Genomic DNA, 16179 nt, shown 5'->3' on the forward strand with positions numbered 1-16179 from the left:
ACCCATGTAAATTGGTCCCTGTTTAAAAATGTATAAAAATTTTGTTCTAAAAAATATACATTTTGTTAAATACAAATTTTTTTCCATCCCCACTGCATCCTTTTTTTTTTTTTCTTTTTTACCCAACAAATTCTTAAAAAAACACCAAAGGGGCTAAAAATGCAATTTCCACTGAAAGGCAAAAACGCCAGAAAAAACGCAATAAAAAAATGCCAAACGCAGGAAAATGCCATGGTATTTTGTCTGGCATTTTTTCTTGCGTTTTTTGACAGGATAACGCCACCTATGCTCCAACAGAAAGCTGTTGCAGCTTCACCCATTAATTTCATGGAGTTTTCTTCATATGGTGTCAATCACTTGTTTACCCGCACCATACACCACAGTAGTAGCACTAAAAGAGTTGTATGCTGTTCTACCTTAAGGGTCTATTCACACGTACAATATTCTGCACAGATTTAATGCGCAGGATTTCAAGCTGTGTTCAGTCATTCAGTTTACACTGAAATCTTCAGAAGAAAATCTTGCGCATCAAATCTGCACATCAAATCTGCCCATCAAATCTGTGCAGAATACTGTATGCGTGAATAGACCCTAAAACAACACTCATAAAGAATACATAACTACAGATAAATCAAATGTCTATTGGGGCAAAAACGACTCCTTATTACTTATCCAAGATCCATTTATAAACTATGATAAACAAGGCTTATTGCACATCAAAACCAATTATATTAGCTTCCCAAGATTTTTATTTACAAATATTCCTATGCTGCACAGGCTACTATACTCTCTATATCAATTCATTTAGACCACTTGGAACAAGAGTATTAAAGGGGATATTCAGGAATATAAAGACAGAGCTAATGTCTTCAAAAACAGCCCTACACCTGTCATCTGGTTATGTGTTATAATGTGGCTCTATTTACTTCAAAGTTACCACATACAACCACACAAAAAATAAAATAAAAAATAAAAGCTTTCTTTCTTGCAGATCTATGCAGTTATGTTCGTATTTGCTTCTCAGGAATAACATTCAATCATTCTAGGACTGCACTGTAATGCTGTGTAAATGTAACACACAAAACAAATGTTTTACATTAAATAAAGATGATTTTCCAAAGTGTCTGGTTAACACTTCCTAAACACTTAGGAACACATAGATTCATAGAAAGAAAACATTGACATTTTTGTGTCCATGGCTAGGAAACTCCCCAGATCTAAATCCCATCTAGAATCTGTGGTCAATCCTTAAAAAAGAGGGTGGAAAAAAAAAAAAAAACAGTCATTGTAATAAACTCAAAACACTGAGTACAGGAGTTGGCCAGGAAGAATGCCAGGGTAGAAGATTTGAAATAGAAGAATCAACACTGTTAGGCCCCTTTAACACTACAGCCTGTTTTTTTACTTCCGTTATTTTACAATAATGGATGAAAATAAATGGATGCAATAACTGGTAATAATGGATAATAACTGATGACAATCATCCGTTATTTTTAAGGACTTAAAGGGGTACTACCGTGCTGACAACTTATCCCCTATCTAAAGGGGGTTAAGGACCCAGGACATACCTGTACGCCCATGCACATGGAAAACACACTTAGCAATGTCAGAAAATATAAAGTTGTAAAAATACATTAAAATATTTTTTTGTGAAAGCAGCAACGCCTCCAGGGCTTCTCAATAATATCCTGCAACATAGTTGTCTCTGAGGGACCTTCACCCTCCGTTGAGCCAGCATTGGACATGGCCGCATAGAGTCAGGAAAGGTAAGCACTAAAGCAGTGGTCTCCAACCTGTGGACCTCCAGATGTTGCAAAACTACAACTCCCAGCATGCCCGGACAGCCAACGGCTGTCTTTTGTGGTGGCTATAAACCCCACAAAAGAAAATAACTCACGTCGCTTGCTGGTATACTGCAGGAGGGACTCCGAAATGGCTGCTCTACAGGGTAAAATACGCCGTCCTCTGTGGCGGTAAGTTTTGTGTAATAGGCGCTGTGAACAGCTGATTTCAACATTTGAGACAAAATTACCAACAACTTGCACCAAATGATAAATTTGGTGCATGTCCACGAAAACCAAACTGAAAAAAAAAAAGGGTAAAAAGAAACTGTCAACTGGCATTACAAAGTAGAATTGGTGGCACAAAAAAAAAAGTCATATGTATTTTTAGGTGTAAAATTGAAAGAATTATGATTTTTTTAATCATAGTAGGAAAAAACTAAAGTGCAAAAAAGGAAAAAGCATGGGTCCTTAAGGGGTTAATGTTTTTTTTTCTTAGAAAACCTTATGTTGTTCATCCATTATCATCTGTTATTACCAGTTACATCCATTTTTTAAATCAGGTCTTTAACCCTTTTTTGTAAAGCTGTACTGAGCATGCTCAGTATAAAAAAAGGATGTTAAAAAAAACGGATAATAACGGATGCTTTTTTTTTTAAACATCTATTTCCCATAGACTTCAATGTTAAATTTTAACGCCCATTTTTTACCATTATTTTTGCCGGGCCAAAAATTAGTGCATCTTTTGTGCAGGCAAAAATAAGGGACATTAGTAAAAACAGACATGCCCGATGCAAAAGGATGGTCACAAAATCCCATTGACATGAATGGGATTTTTTGATGGCCATTTTCAGGTCTTTTTGCCGGGATTAATAACGGAGGTATTTACAGGACACCTGTAGTGTGAAAGGGGCCTTAACATTGATTATTTTCATAAACTTGATGTACTGTATTTGTCAATAAAATTTTAAAAAGCTATGAAATGTTTTTAATTGTTCTTAACTATCTAAAGACACTAATGAAGCAGAATTCTGAGAAACTGAGCAAACTTACATGTTTGTCAGTCTCAAAATTTTCGGGCACAACTGTACACTAAGCAGTTTAGGGATAATGATCTACAAAAAAAAAAAGGACAAATTTCTGCTCAGACAAGGGGAACAAATGGATTAAATGTAATTGGTTGCATTTTGTATCCAAGTTGTTTCTTTATAGCGTGGTGCTAATTTGCCAGGTACATTGGATTTTCAATAAAGAGAAAGCAGCGGACCATATCATACACTGTTTTAAACAAGTTTTAAGTAGACAGATTTAACAGTGCCTTGAATTTAAAGCTATATACTGGGAAGAATCTGGTCAGAATGAAGCCACTTACTGTACAGCTGGGCAACCTAGAAAACATAGATTTTTTTTTGTTTTGTTTTTTATACAAAGGATGCTTTTCTATTGGGCAGAAAGTTAATCTACACTTTAATTTTTAATGAAAATCTGTCATCAGTTTTATGCTTCCCAAACTGTGGGCCACATAAAACTGGTACAGGCATTGCGATCCTGACATACAATTAATTATACTGAGGTGCTCCAGTATTTCAGAATAATAATAGTTTAAAAATGCCGCAAGGACCCGGGTAACTTGTCCTAGGCGTGCGTTCTGGTGGCTACTTCCAGCCCGGCTAGCTTGAATGACCCCTACTTTCCTAGCAGTGTATATGGAGAGACGCGTCACTCAAGCTGGGCAAGAAACACCACCAGGACCCACCCTGAGGACTAGTCAGATAAATGGCCGAAAAGAGGAAAACTATGGGCTTAGAAGTAGGAAGACTGATGCATCCCCTTTGTCCTAGCAATTTAAGGCTACGTTTCCATTCTTTAAAAAAAAATATATATATATATTTCCAAAATATGACACAAAATATTAAAAAACTCTTACTGCATAGACCCTTATTAATATTGACCTATAATATGCCAAATCGACATTAGTGTACCAGGAAAAAATTATAAACTACTATAGCTATATAATAAACATTCATATATTAGAATCAAACGATATCCATTGATCTCTAAAGCTTCCCCTGGTAAAGGCCATATGCAGGAGGAACTTTGGGGGAGATTTATTAAAACCTGTGCAAAGGAAAAGTTGCCCAGTTGCCCATAGCAACCAATCAAATCGCTTCTTTCATTTTGCAGAGGCCTTGTTAAAAATGAAAGAAGCGAGCTGATTGGTTGCTATGGGCAACTTTTCTTCTGGACAGGTTTTGATAAATCTCTCCCTTTGTTCTTTCATTACGTTTTACAGGGGATTTGGTACTCTGTATCAATAAGATGAGCTGTAAAAATATATTAAAAACATACTATATTTAAGAACTGAAAAATACATTTTGCGGAACAGAAAAAATATTAAGAAAATAAGATTTGTTTTGCAAAAAAAAATAGAATACTGCATGGCTTGCTCATTCATAGTATGTCATTGATTTGTATATTATTCAAGACAATTTAACTGAATCCAATATAAGTTAATTATGTGTGTAATATCATTGTGTTAGGTATCTGCATGTTAAACTCGCATTGCTGAACAAATCCTTTGGTAGCCATTTTACAAGTTGTTAAGATGCCGTATATACTCGAGTATAAGCCGAGTTTTTCAGCACGATTTTTCGTGCTGAAAACATTCCCCTAGGCTTATACTCGAGTGAACTCTCCACCCGCAGTGGTCTTCAACCTGCGGACCTCCAGAGGTTTCAAAACTACAACTCCTAGTTTTGAAACCTCTGGAGGTCCGCAGGTTGAAGACCACTGCAGCCTTCGACATCATCCAGCCCCCTCTCACCCCCTTTAGTTCTGTACTCACCTCCGCTCGGCGCTGGTCCGGTGCTGCAGGACTGTCCGGAGAGGAGGTCGTCCGGTGGGATAGTGGTTCCGGGCTGCTATCTTCACCGGGGGCACCTCTTCTAAGCGCTTCGGGCCCGGCCCCAGAATACCAACGTACTTCTGTGTCATCGTCAAGGCAACGCCTCTATTCTGGGCCTGAAGCACGGAGAAGAGGCGCCCCCGGTGAAGATAGCAGCCCGGAACCACTATCCCACCGGACGACCTCCTCGCCGGACAGTCCTGCAGCACCGGACCAGTGCCGAGCAGAGGCGAGTACTGTACAGAACTAAAGGGGGTGAGAGGGGGCTGGAGGATGTCGAAGGCCGCAGTGGTCTTCAACCTGCGGACCTCCAGAGGTTTCAAAACTACAACTGGGAGTTGTAGTTTTGAAACCTCTGGAGGTCCACAGGTTGAAGACCACTGAGGGCGGATGATGACAAGAGGATGATGAAGGGGGGGTGTGGGATGATGACAAGGGGATGATAAAGGGGGGTGGGGATGATGACAAGGGGATGATGAAGGGGGGGGATGATGACAAGGGGATGATGAAGGGGGGGTGTGGGATGATGATAAGGGGATGATGAAGGGGGGTGGGGATGATGACAAGGGGATGATGAAGGGGGGTGGGGATGATGACAAGGGGATGATGAAGGGGGGTGTGGGATGATGACAAGGGGATGATGAGGGGGGGGTGTGGGATGATGACAAGGGGATGATGAAGGGGGTGGGAATGATGACAAGGGGATGATGAAGGGGGGTGTGGGATGATGATAAGGGGATGATGACAGGTGATGATGATGAGGGTCTGGATGATGACAGGGGGGGATGATGTATTTCCCACCCTAGGCTTATACTCTAACCAATAACTTTTTTTTTTTTTCCTGGGATTTTGGGTTGAAATTAGGGGCCTCGGCTTATACTCGGGTCGGCTTATACTCGAGTATATACGGTAATATTGCACTTCATCACTGCTACTTACAATATGATTTTCTCATCATTAGAATGAGAACTGTAAAGATTTAGACAATTTACAAAAGAAAGAAAGCTGCACCTGGTGTGATTAGTTCAGAACGGCCATGTACTGACATATTTAAGGGGTTCAATATGGACAAATTAACTTATTCCTGTGAGTAAGTAACTATTATATGAATATGTAACAACACCTTTTCAATTATTGAATGTGTTTTATTCACATTAGGTTTTAAACACTACGTCTGATGTGCAGTTGGACTACTAGCTGGCCATAGGTGAGCACACAGAGTGTTTCTGGAAGCACCCTAATCACCTCATGTGCCACACTAAAAGTGCCACCGCCCCCACACTACATTTAGTTATAAGCACATCCTGATGAAGCAATTACAGGTAAATACTCAAGTGTTCTCTATGTCTAGAGAATTTAAGGTTTCTACACCAGCACAGCCTGGAGTTCTTTGCTGTAAAAACAGTGAGACTATGGACTTCTCTGCCACAGGAAGCGGTCATGAGGAACTCAATAAAATATTTTAAAAGGGGCCTGGATGTATGTATGTATGCAGAAAAATAATAGTACAGGTTATAGTTACTAGATCGAGAGAAAGGTTGTTGATTCAGGAATTTATGGTTAATGGTTTTTCTTTTACCTTCATGTGGATCAACATTGAGGGGTAATAGGATTAATTGGATGTACCATATTTATCGGGGTATATCACACACCGGCCTATACCATGCACCCTAATTTTTACAAGGAAATTTGGGTAAAAAAGGTTTTTTACCCAAATACCCTTGTTAAAATGAGGGTGCATATGCATGCGTGTATACCCCGATAAACTGTTTCTGGCCCCACAGAAGCCGCTGCAGGTCAATGATTTAAAGTGTCGGGAACAAGCACAATAGAATTTTTGGGAAGTGTTCGCACGCATATCACAGCCCTTTATGACCCTAGTAATAGATCTAATTAAAACTTAAAAATTTTATTGATATGCCTTAAGATAAATATACTTATAAGAAATTGTGACTACAGAATCGTGACACACTCAAAAAGTAAAAATATTAATAATAACTCCCACAACACCTGGAAAAGAACACTGTACAAGTCCAAAGCCAATCCTGACTAATGGACTGTTTATATAAAGATACCGTAAGTGGCTCAGAGTTGTAAGCCGGTCTCCCAGGATAAGCAAACCGACACACACAACTGAAATATATAAATTCTCCCTGGTAGAGTTGGAGCAATATATTACCATCAAGAATTGCTCTACAACCTATTATGCATCATCAGTCAAAGCAGAGAACGGGAGCATTCAACTCATCACCAGAATCCCAGGTGTTTACCTTAAATTATAACACCTATAGTGCAATAAACTGTGAGTGAAATAATAAAAAGGACATTACAGGCTTTTTTCCTCATTCAGATGCATTTCCCCCCATGCTCTCGGGGTTTCTCAGGGAACCTATGGGTTTAGTCCTATTGATATGGACTGATGTCACAAAATGAAGCTTGCACAATCATAATGCCGATAAGCCTAGTTCTCTCATGCATCACAGATATGTCAGGCGTGTGTCTCGGTAGGCATGTTATTCCACACGCCTGGGAGCAATCCCATTCTTGGAGGTTTGGCAGCGCAGGAAGACTTCCCAAAAATTCTATTGTGCTTGTTCCCGATCTGTTACACACCATTCCGGCATGGGAAGCCTGCAGCAGCCAGATAGCACTGTGTGCGATCTCCTTACTGTCTATTGAGCGTTGTGCCTCGGTATTGCACAACTTTAGAAGGTGAGCACATTACTTACCTTTCCTATTATATACTCACCGGTGGTCCTGCACATGGAAGCGCTCCTGTTCCCTTTTGTTCTTCCAATGATTTAAAGTGGGCACTTTAAATCATTGAACTGCAACGGCTTTCGTGGGGCCAGAGTCCCACCGCTGCCACCCGATTCCCTCTCCATCCCCGGTTTTATAGTTACCTGTCCTGGGGACCACGCTCCTTCAGGCTCCGGCGGTGTCCTGCGCTATCACTGAGCACTGCGCACTGACGAGTGATGTCGCGTTGAAGATGTCACTCATCATTGCGCAGCGCACAGCGACAGCTCAGGACACTGCTGGAGCCTGAAGGAGTGTGGTCCCCAGGACAGGTAACTATAAAAGCAGAGATGGAGAGGGAATGGGGTGGTGGCGGCGGGACTCTGGTGCTGAAGAAGCAGCTGCAGTTCAATGATTTAAGGTGCCCGCTTTAAATAATTGAACTGCAGTGGCTTCTGCGGGGCCAGAAACAGTTTAACGGCGTATAACATGCAGATAGACATTAGGCTAAAAATGTCATCCTACAAAATGTGTTTTATACACCAATAAATAAGGTATGTCTTTTTCCAACCTTAGGCTATGTTCAAACAGTGTTTTTTATTTCATGTGTAAAAATGGGTCTGCAAAATTGCTGAAAAAGTCTGAAAGAAGGTGAGAATAAAGCAGAATAATGTTTATTAACACAACATATAAAATCACAACAAAGGCCCTCATTTACTTAGAAAATCGGGTTGTAAGTCTATCTTGCTTTCTTACCCGACTGCTTTTTTCCCCTGATATTTATTATTATGTCGCATCCTGTGTGTCGCACGTAGGTTTTGTTAGTTTTGGTTTCCAACTCCTCTGAGTTGTCGGGAAAAAAATCCACAACAATTCAGCAAATTCGGGTTCGAAACCTTTATAAATACGTGAGAAAGCTCAGAAATGTCGGGTTACGCTCCTTTTTGGGGTTTGGGAGAATCCACATCGGGTCCATCGGGAAAAAATGTTGCATCCTGTCGCAGACTGGCGCACGATGTCTGCGACATGTCGCAGACAAAGATGCGCCAAAAAACCCCGACAAAACAAGTCGGGTTTAGAATAGTAAATGAGGGCCAAACTGTTAATAGCATTGGAATTAGCACACACTGTTAAAAATATTTACAGGGAAGATCCCTAAGTCCCTAAGTCTATGTTCACATGATGGAATGTCGGCACGGAGAATCTCCATGCGGACATTCTGAACACTGCGGGGCTTTGGCATAATATGCCGATGCTAGGACTGCACAGAAAAGTGCTGTTTCATAGATGGCTAGGCATGAGGAATGTGTTCATTTTTTGTGCTGACACGGAAAATGGAATTTCAGTGCCTGAAATATCTGGCACAGAAATTCCACTATGTGCACAGAGCAGCAGAATCCTGTTGAATTCATCATTTTGCCGTGTGAACATAGCAGAATACAGCCCAGAGCAGCGTAACTACCTGAAGATGGACAATGTCCAGGGAACTACTTGGGGGTCGTAACATATGGTGCAGGGCATTTGTCAAAGCTATTTTCGGCATTATTATTTTTAAGCGTACTGTAGCACATTTTTCTGCCCTCATAAGTGCACACCACATACATACATCTAAGTGGTGTACTATTTTGTTCCTGTTAAAGTCTCAAGGGCCTAGATACTGTGAAAGGCCACAATTATACTCAAAGAGAAAGCAACACTGAAACATAGTAGCACACCAGTATGTAGTCTATATAATCTTTACTGCACAAAAAATTCTGTATACAGACAGTGAACATGTGATGAAGGACACATTAAAAACAATTAAAAATATGGCTCACAAGAGCCTCAAGCACAACACAGGAGAGGGGCCATGAACCCCCTCACCTAAGGTTGGCACCCTTAGACAATACATATATGTATATGTGTATTTCAAACTTCAGCCAGGTAAGAATTATCAAATAAAGCTGTAAGGTCAATATGAGTCATGAATATATAGTTCAAGCCACCATGGGGGGTAAATATCACAAGTGTTGCATCAATTGCACCAATCCCCATATATAGGTAAATGAATAAGTACAGATAAATTTCATATCGTGTACCCCAAACATAATTCAATCCCAATAATACTTGCAGATACCAGATTGCAATATAAAGGCAAGCGTCTCAGGCTGGATCAAGGGGACCAAAGTGTGATTTGAGACCTCATGGATCTGTTGGAAGAAAATGAATCAGGTAGGCCTGTCAACAACTGTTGTCATTGTAGAGCACCCTTAAAAACTGCACCTCCACTGTCACTATTTCCTGCTGTCCAGGTATTTTTTTTTAATACCACGAAAGAGGCAATTCAGAGACTTCCCTCTGATTCTGTTTCAGGAAAGAATCTAACCAGAGATGAAACTCAAGCCAATCATTATTTACAAAAAAATGAAGAATTTCTGATAAAAGAGGTGGACAAGGGAGGTAATGTAGTTTTATGGCCTACAGATCTATATATGAAAGAAGCCAAGAGACAATTGAACAACTGTCAATATTATTAAAAACTACCTTTTAATCCTACAGATTATTTTCAAAGGATTTTTTTCCATATTCTGGATATGGCACAAGAGTTTGGTATTATCAGTAAAAAAAAGTACTACAATTTTTGAAGATAGGAGCACCTCATACAGCCACCTTCTACATGTTACCAATGGTTCACAAGAATCTAATAGAACCACCAGGACGGCACATCATTTTGTGCATAGGGAGCATGTGCGAGAAAGCAAGTACATTTATTGACTTCTCATTACAGCCCTTGGTGACCTCTTTGCCATCATATATATGGGACTCAATGCATCTGATACAAACAATAAAGGGAATGACACTTACTTGTCACATGTATGCAATGAATATTGCACACAAGGGTGGAATTCAAGTGGGGACTCACTTTTTGGAGAAACAAGTGAGTGGAGATGTGACTGTTTTTTTTCATTAAACTCCTGGATTTTGTTCTTAGTCATAATTATTTCATTTTTGACAGACAGTATTATTTGCAGGTCTCTGGTACAGCGATGGGTGCGTGATGCACCCCCTCCTATACCAACCTATTTTTGGGTTGGTGGGAGGGGGAGCATGTGTATCCATCGCCGTATTTCAAACATGTTTTACATTGATTAAGATTTATGGATGACATTTTCTTTTTATGGCAAGGTTCTAGAGAAGACTGTTTGGATTTTGTTACCTCTTTAAATCATAATAATCTGAATATATATCTGACATGCAACATCTCTCATGTTACAGTGGAATATCTGGAATCTAAAGTATATCGGAAAACAAGTGCGATCAAAAGTCTTCCTCACTATTCCTCCTTTCATCACCTCCATACGCTACAAGGCATACCAACTGGACAATTTCTTCGGGTAAGGCGTAATTGCAGCAGTGACCATGACTTTAGACCAAAACTGAAAGAATTGACTAGGAGATTTAGAAAATGGGGCTACCCCAAATATCTATATCCATGGCTTTTCAGAGAGCCTTGATGTCAAATAGACATCCTCTATTGGAACCTGTCCCAAGGAGTAAGGATGAAACCATCAGATTTGTATCTACATATAAAAATCAATGGAACTGTGTGAGAAATCTATTGGAACAAAATTGGGGAATCCTACTATCAGACTCATGGATACAAGCCATTGTGCTAGAGAGACCAGCGTTTGTTTCATGTAGAGCGCCACATTTTAGGGGAATTACTGACTACTGAAGAGTCACTTTCAAAAACCTTTGAAGCACTTGAGGATGGGCTTTCATCATGCAGGGTCATTCCCCTGTGCAAACTGAATGGTGTGTCATTTTATGTCCCCTCTTAAGGAATTTAACCCCTTAAGGACTCAGGGTTTTTCCGTTTTTGCACTTTCGTTTTTTCCTCCTTATCTTTTAAAAATCATAACCCTTTCAATTTTCCACCTAAAAATTGATATTATGGCTTATTTTTTGCGTCGCCAATTCTACTTTGCAGTGACATTAGTAATTTTACCCAAAAATGCACGGCGAAACGGAAAAAAAAAATCATTGTGCGACAAAATCGAAGAAAAGACGCCATTTTGTAACTTTTGGGGGCTTCCGTTTCTACGCAGTGCATATTTCGGTAAAAATTTTTTGCTAAAAATGACACTTTCTAATTATTCTGTAGGTCCATACGGTTAAAATGATACCCTACTTATATAGGTTTGATTTTGTCGCACTTCTGGAAAAAATCATAACTACATGCAGGAAAATTTATATGTTTAAAAATGTCATCTTCTGACCCCTATAACTTTTTTATTTTTCCACATACAGGGCGGTATGAGGACTCATTTTTTGCGCCGTGATCTGAAGTTTTTAGCGGTATGATTTTTGTTTTTATCTGATTTTTTGATCACTTTTTATTCATTTTTTAATGGTATAATAAGTGACCAAAAATGTGCTTTTTTTGACTTTGGAATTTTTTTGCGCGTACGTGACCGTGCGGTTTAATTAATTATATATTTTTATAGTTCGGACATTTACGCACGCGGCGATACCACATATGTTTATTTATTTTATTTTTTTACACTGTTTTATTTTTTTATGGGAAAAGGGGGGTGATTCAAACTTTTATTAGGGAAGGGGTTAAATGACCTTTATTAACACTTTTTTTTTACATTTTTTTTGCAGTGTTGTAGGTCCCATAGGGACCTATAACACTGCACACACTGATCTTTTACACAGATCACAGGCGTTTATTACCACGCCTGTGATCAGTGTTATCGGCGCTTGACTGCTCCTGCCTGGATCTCAGGCACGGAGCAGTCATTCGCCGATCGGACACCGAGGAGGCAGGTAGGGGCCCTCCCGCTGTCCTGTCAGCTGTTCGGGACGCCGCAATTTCACCCTGGCGGTCCCGAACAGCCCGACTGAGCAGCCGGGTCACTTTCACTTTAAAAGCGGTGGTCAGCTTTGACCGCCGCTTCAAAAGGGTTAATACCGCACATCGACGCGATCGTCAATGTGTGGTATTAGCCACGGGTCCCGGCCGTTGATGAGCGTCGGGACCAACGCGATATGATGCGGGATCGCGGCGCGATCCCGCTTCAAATCGCGGGAGCCGGCGCAGGACGTAAATATACGTCCTGCGTCGTTAAGGGGTTAAGATACAAAGGTACATTAACTGCAGTGATTTATGCAATTATCTGTCCTTGTAATAAGATATATGTGGGGCAGACAGGATAACAATTACGTATAAGATGTAATGATTCCTCCCTGGGGATAGCTCTGGGAATGTCCTGGACACCGCCGCGGGACACGTTTCCTCTCAATAACCGGCAGACAACAGTTCTTAATGCAAGTCTGGCACCTTTCCAGCTTTATTTAGACAGGCTGCAGGAAAAAATAAACATAAAGCAGGAACAAAATAAAATCCTAGACAGTCTGGTCACTAACTACACAGATCAGCATGCTCTCACAAAAATGGAGGCCATACAGGTGAGTATGCAAACAATTAGGTAATCTTTATTAAATGTTACATATAAAATACTTCATAAAATCACAGAAAAAATGAAATGGTGATCAGAAAAACACACACATCGAAAAGTGGGGTGAGGTTGTTCCAAATATTCCTAAGTTGAGGTAATCACAATCATTAGTTCTTGTTCCAAGATTTTATTCCACCCATATAATGGATAGCCAGCAATACAATGCCGGTATATGAAATATAAATAACATTGGGGGTACACAAAAGAGCAAGAACATATAAAAAGGTTTGTACAAACAGAAAGCAGGGGAGACTGAAAAAGTACAGCAATAGTTATACCAGTCATGCACCCTGTAGGGAACACCTCATCTACCCCGAACGCGTTTTCGCTAGTTGCTTCATCAGGGGGCGATCAGCATGCCCTGACTAATAACTGGTGAGCTACCCTCAGCCAGTCAAACATATGCCTCCTGTAATCTTCTACTCACAGTTCACACCACTCTTTGGGCCACTCACAGCTCGGGCTATGTGTTCCTCAGCAGGACCCGTGTCTCCCCCCTACAGCCAGCTTGCTGTTTCCTAGGGAGAGCAAAGACTACACTGTTTCTCTTCCTTATAAACACACCTCCCTTCTCTGCTGCCTCATTAACTAGGCCACAGGTGGAGGTTTCTACAGGATGAACCAAGGAAATACACCCTTTCCATGCCACAGTATCACAACGAATACAAAAGCATGTTTCCACCATTGTGTTGGCCAGATGGGACAAGAATTGTGGGAAAACTCTTACTTAGGTTGCTGAACATTTTTTGGATTACCATCAAGGATGCTTTAATGGAATGAAAGTCATAGGCCTGGTACGGGTAACCAATAACATTAGAGAAGGACCAATCGTGAACCATCTCTTATAAGCGGAATCCAGATGGATTTATGGATTGGGTTCGGTCTCGCCCTGTGGTCTTAATGAAGATCTATTGTTTTCAGGATTTTTAGGTGAGTAAGTAACATGATTGAAATGGTTATTTAGTATGTGGTGGGGGGATATATTTTCTTTATTTTCCCATTTCTTTCAGTTAACCTGTATGGCTTTAGGATCATTTTATCTATGGACCCATTTGAAACCTTGTTCCTATACAGACAAGACTGGAGGAATTTGGTAAGTTTGGTAAGTTTGACCACTGGTTAGTAGTTCACCAATAGTTGCACTACATAGAGACACACATAATTATATTCACACATAGCTTACACTTTCCCTTTCACATTCACCTTTACATATACATATATTCCTTACATTCCCCATACTTACATGTATTCATAATTACACATTTCACATAGTTTCACACCATTCACACACATCATCACATAGGTACTGATTGAGAGTTAACAATATCACATTTATTAATTATGGGAGGCAACACCATGTTTATTAGTTACACACAATTGATATGACAAAGGCCAAGTTTTCTTGGGACCTCCTAGATTTAGCCATATTTGCATATTAATAACTAATATAATTCTCCTTATATAGATACACATACTGGCGATGATGTCCTCCAACACGTGTCATGTATCACCGGCCTTGGCCTTCTTCGTTTGGTTGCCAGCTTCCACTGATTGGGGCCCTTTCTGTGTCTAAATCTGCTGTTATGAAGGTTAGTGTAAAAAGAAAAAGAAAAAAAACATCCTCTTTTTGTGGATAAACATGCATTTCTTGGATGGACCCTCTTTTTGTAAATATGGACTCCTGAGTTGGGATCATCCTCTTTTTGAGGATAAAAATGCATTTCCTGGATGGACACTTTTTTTTTTTTTTTTGTAAATATGGACTCGTGAGTTGGAGCCTCTACCAGGAAGTGCTCTCTTTTGAACTATGAGGGAGTTAGATTGATTAATCTGATGTCTAATATCATCTTCATAACTAATCCTCACATACATTTTTATACTATAATGGTGTGCTTACCAGAGAATCCTCTCTAGGCCTATTCCATTTTGATTCTTGGATCTCTGAAATATGGTCATTGGTACCATTATCTTTAACAATTCCCCCCCCCCCCCCCTTTTCCATACACAGTTGCATATATATATATATATATATATATATATATATATATATATGTGGGTTTTTTTCTTTGTTTTTAGTTTTTTGCTATTTTCATGTAATATGATGATTGAAACAATGCTAGAAATATTTCAGTGATGTGTGTCGTGCATGCATGAGTGTTGTATGAGCTATAGTCTTGCAGATGGGTAGCAGAAGGGTTCTTTAATATAGATTATATATATATATATATATATATATATATATATATATATATATATATATATATAAATTATTTTTGTATACGCGGCAAAATAACATAGTACCTCTAGAATTCATTTAGAGTACTTTTTAGAATTCTTCTGATAAAAGTGGCGAAGCAACATAGTCGTGCATATGCATAGGTATCAAAGAAAATATTAATGTTTGTGCAATTTATATCTAATTATATTGACTGTTATAACCTTGAAGTTGTTTCTATGCACTCTATCCATAACTACGCTACTTATATCTATGTATTTGGATGATGGAACTTGGTAATACACTTTTTATGTGCTCCATCTACTATGGGGGACATTCATAAAAACTTGCTTATGTATGTATTTTTTTAGTCGTTTTTATTTTGCTTAATGTTTTGCTTACGTCCAACAAATTTATAACAAGTCACACACCCTTTTTAAATTTGTCTCACAAATCAGCTTTTTTCCTCCATTCTGTTTTCCATTTTGAGATTTTGCTCATGTAAGCAAAATCTGTAAGCCAGGAATATGCTGGAGTAACTTTAAGCAAAGTTTTCCTCTATAGTGACTTTTTAGAGACAGTTGCATTTTATAAATCTCTTACTACTGCAAGTCAATTTCTAAAACTTGCTTACATAAGCCAACATTAATTTTCTTGCTTATTTCAAACTTAGTGATGATTGTCGCACAGAAAATAGCGTAGTCGCAGTTGCGACTTTTTTGCAACAAATATTTGAAAGAAAAAACGGGTAAATGCTTTTATAAATGCCCCCCTATGTCCACCACAATATAGACTTAATTTTGTGGGCCATTAGAATTCTATATATGCCTATGTGCACCTTATCCATGTTATCACAATTTATACTTACCTGTGTGAACTAATAGAACTTGGCATATGCCCCTATGCACTCCACTGAACAGTGGAAGCGCAGACGCATGATTCGAATAGAGCGACGCTTTGTAATCATAGGAGCGCATCATGGATCGGGTGATGTGTGTCACCTAATCACATGTGCATTCCATCTGTGCGCACTGA

The 16179-nt window shown here is 39.5% G+C and overlaps 1 protein-coding gene and 1 long non-coding RNA gene across 8 annotated transcripts in view; one reads left to right on the forward strand and one right to left on the reverse strand.

Annotated features, from left to right (window-relative positions):
• CACNG8 (calcium voltage-gated channel auxiliary subunit gamma 8) overlaps positions 1-16179 on the reverse strand; it is a 124357-nt gene that overhangs the window by 66492 nt on the left and 41686 nt on the right. Inside the window, exon 1 of one of the 5 annotated variants that reach the window (XM_056543005.1) lies at positions 2835-2855. The exons of the other annotated variants lie outside the window; for them this stretch is intronic. The gene's annotated coding sequence lies outside the window, so the exon portion shown is untranslated. Of the gene's footprint in view, positions 1-2834; positions 2856-16179 lie in introns of those variants that run through there. 5 annotated transcript variants of the gene reach the window in all.
• Positions 5845-14476, forward strand: LOC130293842 (uncharacterized). Of its 3 annotated transcripts, XR_008848316.1 has the most exons (5): positions 5845-5893; positions 9538-9636; positions 10681-10799; positions 13940-14022; positions 14395-14458. It is a non-coding gene; the product is annotated as an uncharacterized LOC130293842 (long non-coding RNA). The 3 variants fall into 3 exon arrangements; XR_008848315.1 differs by lacking the exons at positions 5845-5893; positions 9538-9636 and adding an exon at positions 10249-10342 and having other exon boundaries at positions 13940-14031; positions 14395-14476; XR_008848314.1 differs by lacking the exons at positions 5845-5893; positions 9538-9636 and adding an exon at positions 10249-10342.

The sequence above is a fragment of the Hyla sarda genome, chromosome 10 (assembly GCF_029499605.1).
Source record: "Hyla sarda isolate aHylSar1 chromosome 10, aHylSar1.hap1, whole genome shotgun sequence".
Taxonomy (NCBI): domain Eukaryota; kingdom Metazoa; phylum Chordata; class Amphibia; order Anura; family Hylidae; genus Hyla; species Hyla sarda.